Here is a 10,878-nt window from a genome sequence, read left to right as displayed (position 1 = left end):
TGGAAGGGGATCTATGTAGGAGATCCTTGATAGAGAGGGAGAACAATGTGGAACAAAACTCAAAATCATTTGGAGGGAAAAAAAAGGGGGTGGGGGGTGACCAGGTTTGCTGGTCTGATAGAGCCTGGTGGAACCACTGAGACTATGGCCCCTAGCTGCCCTCCAGGTCTGGAACTGAACACACACCTGTGGTTTCCAGCCAAACAAAATACAGGCATATGAGTTAAACATTTACCTCAAGTTGATACACTCCTTGGAGTCATGGGAGAAAGAAGGGCTGCTTATGCACAGGGAGACAGCTCAGGGGGCAGGAGTGTATGGAGGGATGGACACTGAGAACAGGTAACTATGGGGCAGAAGTGGGAGGGAAGCTATTGCATTGTGGTAAACTGTGGTCAATGACATGAGAAAGTATATATGAACTGCCATATGGAAAGTGAATTTGCTCTGTAAATCTTCACCCAAATCAGAATAAAAAAAAAGCTCTCTAAAAAATGGCCTGAAGACATGAATAGACACTTCACCAAAGAGGACATTCAGGCAGCCAACAAACATATGAAGAAATGTTCATAATCATTAGCCATTAGAAAGATTCAAACCAGAACAAGAATGAGATACCATATCACCCAAGCACAATGGCAAAGTTCAACAAACAGAAAATAACAAATGCTGGCAATGATGTGGAGAGATTGGGACTCTAATATATTGTTGATGGAACTGTAAAATGATACAACCACTGTGCAAAGTAGTATGGTGATTCCTTACAAAGTTGGAATTAGAAATGCCCTTTGACCCAGCATTCCTATTACTAGGTGTATATCCTAAAGATTATATGAAGAAAAACGTGGCATCAGGATTGGAGAAAGACTCATTAACAACCTGTAATATGGAGATGACATAACTTTGCTTGCTGAAAGTGAGGATGACTTGAAGCACTTACTGATGAAGATTAAAGACTACAGTCTGCAGTATGCATTACACCTCGATATAAATAAAACAAAAATCCTCACAACTGTCCAATAAACAGCTTCACAGTGCATGGAGAAAAGATTGAAGTTGTCAAGGATTTCATATTACTTGCTTCTACAATCAACACCAATGGAAACAGCAGACAAGACATCAGAAAACATATTGCATTGGACAAATCTGCTACAAAAGACCACTTTCAAGTGATGAAGAGCAAAGATGTTTCCTTGAAAACTAAGGTGCCCCTAACCCAAGCCACAGTATTTTCAGTCACCTCTTAGGCATGTGAGAGCTGGACAATGAATAAGGAAAACCAAAGAAGAGTTGATGCTTTTGAGTTGTAGTGTTGGAGAAGGATGCTAAAAGTACCATGGTCTGCTAAAAGGACTAACATATCTGTCCTGGAAGAAGTGCAGCCAGAATGCTCCTTAAAAGAGAGAATGGCCAGACTTCAACTCACCTACTTTGGTCATGTTGTCAGAAGGAACCATTCCCTGGAGGATATCATGCTTGGTAAAGTGGAGGGTCAACAACAAAGGGGAAGGCCCTTAACGAGATGAATAAACACAGTAGCTGCATCGATGGGCTCAGGTATAGCAAGGATCATGAGGCTCACACAAGACTAGTCAGTTTTTCATTCACTGTGCATGGGGCCACTATGAATCAGAGACGAATTGACAGCACCTAACAACAACATCCTAAAAAAGTGAGAGCCAGGACAAGAACAGATATACACATACCCATGTTCATCACAGCACTATTTACAATAGCAAAAAGATGGAAAAAACCTAAGTGCCCATCAACAGAAGAATGGATAACCAAACTATGGTGGTGTTGTTGTTAGGTGCTGTAAAGTCATCTCCAACTCATAGCGAGCCTACGCTCAGCAGAATGAAACACCACCCGGTCCTGAGCCAGCTCGATGATCCCTGCTATACTTGAGCCCATCGCCACAGCCACTGTGTAAATCCATCTTGTTGAGGTGTACCCTACACCTTACCAAGCATGACATCCTTCTCTAGGGAACTGTCTTGACAACATGACCAAACTAGATGAAATGAAGTCTGGCCATTCTCACTTCCAAAGAGCATTCTGGCTGCACTTCCTCCAGGACAGATCTGTTAGTTCTTTTAGCAGTCCATGGTACTTTTAGCATTCTTGACCAACACCACAGTTCAAAAGCATCAACTCTTCTTCAGTCTTCCTTATCCATGGTCCAGCTCTCACGTGCATCAGAGGTGACTGAAAATATGATGGCTTGTGTCAGATGCACCTTAGTCCTCAAGAAGACATCTTTGCTCCTCAGTACTTGAAAGAGGTTCTTTGCAGCCAGCTTGCTCAGTGCTATACATCATCTGATATCCTGACTACTGCTTCCATTGGCATCGATTGTAGAACCAAGCAATGTAAAGTCTTTGACAAATTCAATTTTTTTTTCCATTTATCGTGATGCTACTTATAGGTCCAGTTGCAAGGATTTTTGCTTCCTTTATGTTGATGTGTAACAAACTACGGTACATACACACAATGGAATACTATGCAACACTAAAGAATAATGTAGAATCTGCAAAATACCACGTAATATGGATGAACTTGGACAACATTATGGTCAGTGAAATAAGTCAATCACAGAAGGATAATATAGTATTAGTTCATTATTGTAAAAAAATCAAGGAAAGGTTTATATATGGAAGGAAATTTTGTTTGTTGGTTAGCAGGAGTGGGAAGAGAGGGGAGGGAACACTGGAAAAAAATGCATTGACCCATGTCACTTTAGTTTTGTGTATTTCACTGTACACCAATTATATTTCAATAAAATGTATTGTATTTTTTAAAAAAGACAAATTGTAGCAATAACTACGCACTTCAAAAAAGAAAAAAAAGGGCCAAAATCAACACCTTAACCCAACAACCTGAACAATTAGAAAAAGAATAGCAAAAAGAAAAAAAAAAAAGCCTATAGTCACCAGAAGAAAAGAAATAATGAAGATTCAAGCAAAAACAAATGAAACAGAAAAACAAAAGAAAGAATCAACAAGACTAGAATTTGTTTCTTTGAAAGAATTCATAAAATTGACAAACCACTGGCAAATTTAACAAAAGAAAACAAGGAAAGGATGTAAATAACACAAATAAGAAATTAAATGGATAATGTCACAACAGAACCAACAAAAATACAGAAGATAATATTAGGATATTATGAAGAAATTGTATTCCAACAAATTTGAAAACCTAGAAGAGATGGACATGTTCCTGAAAATCTACTACTTACCTAAACTAACACAGACTGAGTTTAAAAATTTGAATACACCCATAATAAAATAAGAAATAAAACAGGTCATTAAAAAAAAAAAAAAAAACTCCCAACAACAAGAACAAATCCTGGCCCAACCTGCTTCATTGGAGAACTCTGCCAAACATTCAGAGAAGAGCTGACACCAATCCTACTCAAACTATTCCAAAACAGAGAAGAGGATCCTCCCAAATTAATTTTATGAAGCTAGCATAAGCCTAACACCAAAACCTGGCAGAGTTACCAATAAAAAATAAAACATAGGGAGACTTCCAGTAAGATGGAGGAATAGTCAGAAAAGCAACACAGATCCTCTTCAACAAAGAGAAAAAAAAAAAAAATTGACAGAGCTACAGAAGATAATCCTGGAACCCTGAGCTTTGAAAGGAAGTATACAGAAGTGGATTAGGCACCAACTAGTGGAAAAACCTGAATGAAAACAGTGAGTACAGAGACAGTTGGAGCTGCGGACTGTCAGCTACTCTGATGAGACCAACAGCCTGAATATTTCCAAGTGGTGTTGGGACCTGAGAATTGACCAAAAGATCAGTACCAGTCATCAAGGGCTGCAGGGACAACTACTCTGGTGGCCTATTGAAGTGAGTGACTCCACTTTGTAACTCTTATTTTTGTAATGTCCGGATATAACTGATAATATCTTGCTAAAACTCCATTTTATGTAACTGAAGTGACTATCTCATTCTGCCCCCACTCCCCATGGGTTAAGTGGTACTCCCATTTTTGCATATTAAGCAACTAAAACACCCCTAAATGAATGCCTGTGCTAAAGCATGTATTCTGAGGTGGTTAGCAGAACTAACTCCCCTCACCCCTCAATGAGCACCTGTGCTAGAGTACGTACTCTGAAGCGGTTATCAGAACTAACTCCCCTCACCCTCCGATGAATGCCTGTGCTAAAGCACATACTCTGAGTCCTTGAAACTGCAGCATCTGCTTCTGTATTATCATTTGCTTGCCTGCTTGCATTTTGGGTTTATAAAGCCTACCTAAAATCGGACTTGTTGCTGCAGCATAGGAGCATGTTTCAGCTCCCTTCAGTAGGTGAGCCTAAATAAAACTCTTTTACCCAAAAGTGGACATTATAGTGGGTATTATTTTAACTGAACCCATAACATTTGGGGGCTCATCTGGGATAGCCACTGTGTCCCAGCACCTCTGCCAGGTGACCACCCATGGGAGAAAAGGACATCTAGGGGAGGTGCCCCCTGAAAACGTTCCAGGGCCCCGGAATTCTGTTATCCCAACCAGGTGTCCACCTGGAGACATGGAATTCAGCTGATTTGGCCTGAGATACCTGATTCCTCCAGAGGTTAGACCAGTCTCCCTGTTAGTTGAGAGAAAGGATAGGACGCAATCATACTTCCTCCAATAGATTCTCACCAGGACACTGCTTGAGAAGCCCCGCTACTGAAAACTTGTTTTCCTAGAGCCTGATCTAGTAAAATGTTTGTGAACTAACCTTGTTTCACTAGAGTTCCTGTCCTGTCCTCTCGAGAGAACCTAATATTTATGAAACCTGCTACATAAGTGTTTTGTGTTATATCATCTCCTCAGTGGAATAGTTACTTGGTCCTCTTTTCTCTTTGTCTGCCTTTTGTCAGTGTTTTGACTTGTGGAGTTGTGGCCATTGCCCCAACTGACTGGACTGTTGGACAGAAAATTCTCCTTTAATTTTGTTATTTCTTTATATGTTTCATGTTTGCAGGACTGTGCTGTTACTCATAGTAAATGAGTTCTAATTCTGAAATATTGTATTAGGTTGAGAGGTTTAAACAGTTCACCCAAAGTCTGTTAGAAGATATTGGTTAGTTTTATTCAAAAATTTGGGATTTTTATGGTTTAAATGAATGGTTCATTGACTTGGCAGCTCAAGGGCTTACTATACTAAATATCTAATCTAGCTTTCAAATTCAGGATTAAATTCTAGAGTAAATAAATTAACACTTTAAGATTTTGGGGTTAAGGTGTGTTTTAATGTATATGTAAACAACTGTGTCTGGCTAACTAAAACCCTAAGGGATTAGGGAACTGGAAGTAAATTCAGAGAACTGCACTTAAGGATATTTGATAGACTGCTTTATATTGACTGAATTATAGTGTTAGGCAACTCAATAAAACAATTAAAGATACATTACTGCCAGCTTATAAAAATATGAGAAATTCATGTGTAAAGGAAAAGGCCCCTCTCCAATGTATATTAAATAATTCTATATGAGCTTATAGGTGGGATTATGGTATTAAATTCAGCCCCGGGTGCCTCAGGACTTTGTATAAGTTGGAGTGATTTTAATAATTGACTAATCAATATTCTAACATTAGAAATTTACATTATTTTCAGTTTTTTTACTGTTACTGGTGGTGTGGACAACTTTTCTTGATTTGTTTGTATGTAAAAAGTGTGTGTGCATGGCACTGGTGCAACAGTTTCAAGTAGATGTAAGTGTGATTGAGTGAATGTAAATGTGATTGGAAATTAACCAAGATTTTGTACCAGAATGGGACTCCTAAACTGTATTCTGAAAAAAACAAACCTTCAGAAATTAAGGAAGAGAAGTTATATCCTTCCTTAAATTCATTTTTAAGTCAGGCAAAACTTTTTTTAAAATCCGTTTTTAAATCAGACTGTTTCAACTGCAACCATGCCTGCCGGCACTTGCTTTCCTCCACGTTTTGACTCTTTTGCTCCCTCAGGAAAGCAAGTTAACTGTTTATCATCCACTGTACCTCCTTTATCAACTATACAAACTATGGTGCAAAAGGTGAGGGCCATGGATGAGAACATTCCATTAGAACTAAAACATGTTTTTCCCTCAACAGAATACATAAATCAGAAAATTTTAATTATTAAAGTAAAACATTTTAGGATGGTAAACACATACAAAATGACTTAGTATAGTCTAGACTACTAAACAAAACCACCTTAAGAACTAAGTTGAAAATTTTAGCGTGACCTGAAAAGCAAGAGGGAAAGTACAATGACTGGCAATAATTTTTTTTTTTCAAAAGAGAGGGAAAAGAGAGTAATTTTGCCTTAAAGTAAAATGTCTGGTTGTCCCAGAACATGAAAAATAGTAAAAGTTAAATTTAAAAATGAGTAGTAAGTTGTAGAATGTTTGAGAGGAAGTGAACTTTATTTGCTTTGGTTTTTAATACCTGCAAATAATAAGTGTAAAGAAAAATGTGTAGTAAGTTGTAGAAAATTTGAGGGAAACTGAATTTTCCATGTAATTATTTTTTTCTTCTGAATTTCAGTAATGACCAAAGGGCAGTTTCAGGCAATACACCTTTTCAGAATACAGATCTGTATAATACTTATTCATATTTCAGAAACTCTACCTGCCAAACAGTTATCTCATTCAACCCAAGAGATACAGTTTTGCAAAGTGAGGATATTATATAATATTTCCACCTGAAAAAAGAAACATCTTTGGGGGCCTTAAAGGGAATGTGACATTATGGCACAAAGGCCTGGTTGGTTCTGGAAGCTGAGGCCTGCCATGGATTTGGGCACATCTGTCCTGACTATTATGCAGCTTCTTATCTTAGCTTGCCCCAGGCTGGATGGAGCAGCAAAGGAGTTCTCTCCCACTCTCTTTCAGGACCTTCTCTGGGGCCAAAGGCAAGCATGAATAACATGTTAGCATTGCAGAATTCAGTATAGTTTACACATTTCAATTTCCTTCATCTCAACCAAATATACACCACTAAATACTAAACATTGGGCAATTAAGTTCACCAACAATAAAATCCTGGTATAACACAGCCTCCAGTAACTGCCAAACACTGAGCTAAGCCCCAGTGAGGAGCAAGCTACAGGTACCATTTCAACAGCAGTCTCACAGTGAGAACTCTTAAAGTAGGGGACAGTTTCTTCATGAAGAACCCCATATTCTTAACCTTAAATGGTACACATGATCCAGGGCTGGGGAGAGTGAGCTGAGCTGCTCTTCCAGGCAACCTCAACTTTTTTCTCCAAGTAATGTCTTTCAGGACTTATCTTATCTTATCTTAACTCTTATCTTAACTCAGTTCCTCCCCATCTACCCCTCAGAATTTACTCAGCATTTACTCAGAATAATGTAAAATTTGGCCAGGTGTCCAGGCCAGATCCATCAGGGCAATACCCATTACAACAAATTCCAGCTAGTTTAGATCATGAAGGAAACCCTGGAAATTTCATTTAGGTTCAAGTGCCATTCACCTTGACTGATTTACATTAATCTGTTATTAACTACCTTATTCCTGAAGAGGGGTGAATGCTATTAGAGAAAACTAGAGCAGAAGACATCAGACTTCATAACCTCCAACCTGAAAACCTAGCCAGGGGCCACAGCCATCAGAAATAGATCCAAAATAAAATCCCAATAACCCAAAGAACAGAACAAGATTCCAAAATTAGAAGGAGGACTGGGTATGAATACTTCTCAACTTTTAGAGATTACTTTCAAGGTCTATAATAACTGGAACAAAAAACAGAAAAAACAGAAGCAAAGAGATATGAAACAACAGACTACCTTGCTGGCTGCTGTCCTGGGAGCCCTGTCATGAAGTCAATCATACTGGGTAAGTCCCCATGGGCCCCCAATGGATAGAAAGGGAGTAACCCAAACTCCTGCTTCAGGAGGCCAACCAAAAAAGTTGGGGTCCCAACAGTGTAATTACTGCAGGGAAAAATGAACACTGGAAGAGGGAGTGTCCAGGTTGAACTCTCCAAACCCAACCAAAAGGGGCCCAACAAATGGCAAACACACTAACAGCAATCAAGAATGACAGGGCCCAGAGGCTCCATTGCAGACTAAACAAATTCCTATCTCCTATGAAGAGCCTGGGTAACAATAACTGTGGGAAAACAGTCCATTAGATATCTGCTGGACACAGGTGTAACCTCAATCTTAAACATCCCCAAGGCCCCTCTGTCCCAGAAAACTATAAACATTACTGGAGTTTCAGTAATATAAAAATCTTCTTCAACCTCTTGAATGCCAGGTTGGAAGTACTGTATTAACTTGAAATTTTCATGCATACCTGAATGCCCTGTTCCTTTGTTGGAATAAAACTTAAAAACAAAGTTAAATACTCAGTTTACCTCCTCAGCTAACAAGCTCCAGGTGAATGTTAGTCCCAACCAAGCATGGGCCTTACAGACAACCTCCTGCAATTATCTGCTGCTATGGACTACAGAAACAACTGACAGAACTGTCACTGTAACCAGCACTTGTTATGGGGAAAAATACCCTATATACTTGACTGAGTAAACTTATTATAGGACTGGATCTGTACAAAATCATCCAAAAAGTTACACAACAGGACTGGACCTATGCCAGAAACAATCCAAAGTGCAGTCCATCTCCAGTGATAAAAAGAATTCAAACGAGGACTGAGCCTATGCCAGGACTGGCAGGTAAAATTTGTAACTCCTGAAAAATCAAGTACCTATTAGTATTTATAAATACTTTCACTGAATGGGTGGAAACCTTTCCCTGAAGCACGGAAAAGCAGCAGAGATGACTCAACCCTATTAAGACACTGGCTAAGATGTACCAAGAAACCAACTTATGTTAGATAAAACTTTTACCTACCTTGTCATGGATCTAGATTTCCCCCAAAAGCAGGCTTAAGTTAAGCCCATATAAAATATATGAGAGACCATTTTCTAGAGTGTGATATCCTAGTTATGCAGGAAAGGAAAACCTTAAAAATTGTTGAAGAATTAAATATTTTAAAACATGTACAAACTTTATCTGCAACACTAACCAGTTTACTTTCAGCAGGTTGTTGTAGCCTACAGATACTCCCCTCCCTAGCTTCTATCCAGGCAATTGGAAGTGCAATGACTGGATTCCCAGGACCAACACCCTCTGCCCTTATTAAACTCTTACACTAGTGCCATCCAGGAAAACTAAACCTGGTGAAAAGACACACTGCTACAGAATCAACCCTCAGTTGGAAAGAACCTTGCACTGTAGTTTTGACTACACCTGCATCTGTGAAATTGAATGACCTCACACCGTGGATTCATCACACGCATCTCCAACACCTCTTGACTTGCAATGGCAAATCTTCAAGGACTCCAATCAACCTCTCAAGCTAAGACTCTCGTTCCCCTGTTTTGCGGTCTTAACTTACTTATGTTTATGTACATGTTAGTCACAGGGTTTTGCTGGAAGGTATCCCCCACCCAGTTTCAATGAACAGCAATTGAAGGTACCACAGGACAGTGACCTTCAAGGCCACTCAGCATGATGACCTTAAACTTTCAGTTTTAAAATAAATTTGTGCACCTTAGTATATCCCAGAGTAAAAAACAGTTATTCATGTATAGTCATTAATACCAATAAAACAGGAGTAATCAAAGAAACACTAGCCCTGGTACAAAAAAAAAAATAAGAAGAAGGAAATAAATAATGAATCAATGATTTGATTTTCAAACAAAAACAATAGGGAATGAAGTAAGTGACTTCATTTTGTAACTCTATTTTTGTAATGTCCAGCTATAACTGGCAATATCTTGCTAAAACTCCATTTTATGTAACTGAAGTGACCATCTCATCCTGCCCCCACTCCCAGTGGGTTAAGAGGTACCCCATTTTTGCATATTAAGCAACTAAAACAACCCTAGATGAATGCCTGTGCTAAAGCACATACTCTGAGGTGGTTAGCAAAACTAAATCCCCTCACCCCTCAATGAATGCTTTTACTAAAGCATGTACTCTAAGGTGGTTATCAGAACTAACTCCCCTCACCCCTCAATGAACACCTGTGCTAGAGCACGTACTCTGAAGTGGTTATCAGAACTAACTCCCCTCACCCTCCGATAAATGCCTGTGCTAAAACACGTACTCTGAGTCCTTGAAACTGCAGCATCTGCTTCTGTATTATCATTTGCTTGCCTGCTTGCATTTTGGGTTTATAAAGCCTACCTAAAATCAGACTTGTTGCTGCAGCATAAGAGCATGTTTCAGCTCCCTGCAGTCGGCAAGCCTAAATAAAATTCTTTTACCCAAAAGTGAAGATTATAGTGGCTATTATTTTAACTGCACCCATAACATTTGACTAGGAAGGGAAACAGCAAGGAAGGAGAAAACCTGAGCTGTGGACTTTGCAGTCCGGAGGGTGTAGCCAATTTGATTGTTTACCATGGCAGCCATTTTGGATATTTAAAGTGACCAAGGGTGCAGCCATTTTGAATGTTTACAAGTGGCAACCATTTTAGATTTTAAAGTGATAGCATCTCATTCAGATTCCAGGGACCTAAGAACAGGCTCTGTTTGCCAGGGTCAGCAAGGACATATGAGAGGCTGACAAAGGAAAGGATACAGGTGGCGAGTGTATAAGGGCTGTCAACTAGTGAATAGAGGAGCACCACATAGTACCCTGTCTATATAGATTACATACAAAGAAAATGAAAATTGTGAGCAAGTCACTCCCACATGTAAGCACCAATCAAATATAAATACAAAAACGTCACAATGTCTCAGAGACAACAGAGCATCACAGCCACACAAAGGAGCAAGATAAAGCAGGAGAAACAAGGGACCAGGATACAGACCCAAAACACATCCCTGAGGAAGACGCAGCACTGGAACTCCCTGATAAGG

General features: G+C 39.3%; 1 protein-coding gene across 1 annotated transcript in view; it reads right to left on the bottom strand.

Annotated features, from left to right (window-relative positions):
* DCDC2C (doublecortin domain containing 2C) overlaps window positions 1-10,878 on the bottom strand; it is a 173,886-nt gene that overhangs the window by 87,391 nt on the left and 75,617 nt on the right. The window lies entirely within an intron of this gene.

Source organism: Orycteropus afer, unplaced genomic scaffold, assembly GCF_000298275.1.
Source record: "Orycteropus afer afer isolate SDZICR_OR568_19922 unplaced genomic scaffold, OryAfe1.0 scaffold00821, whole genome shotgun sequence".
In the NCBI taxonomy this organism is placed as follows: Eukaryota; Metazoa; Chordata; class Mammalia; order Tubulidentata; family Orycteropodidae; genus Orycteropus; species Orycteropus afer.
Note: the sequence above shows the minus strand (reverse complement) of the source record. Positions and strands in the feature narration are given on the sequence as shown.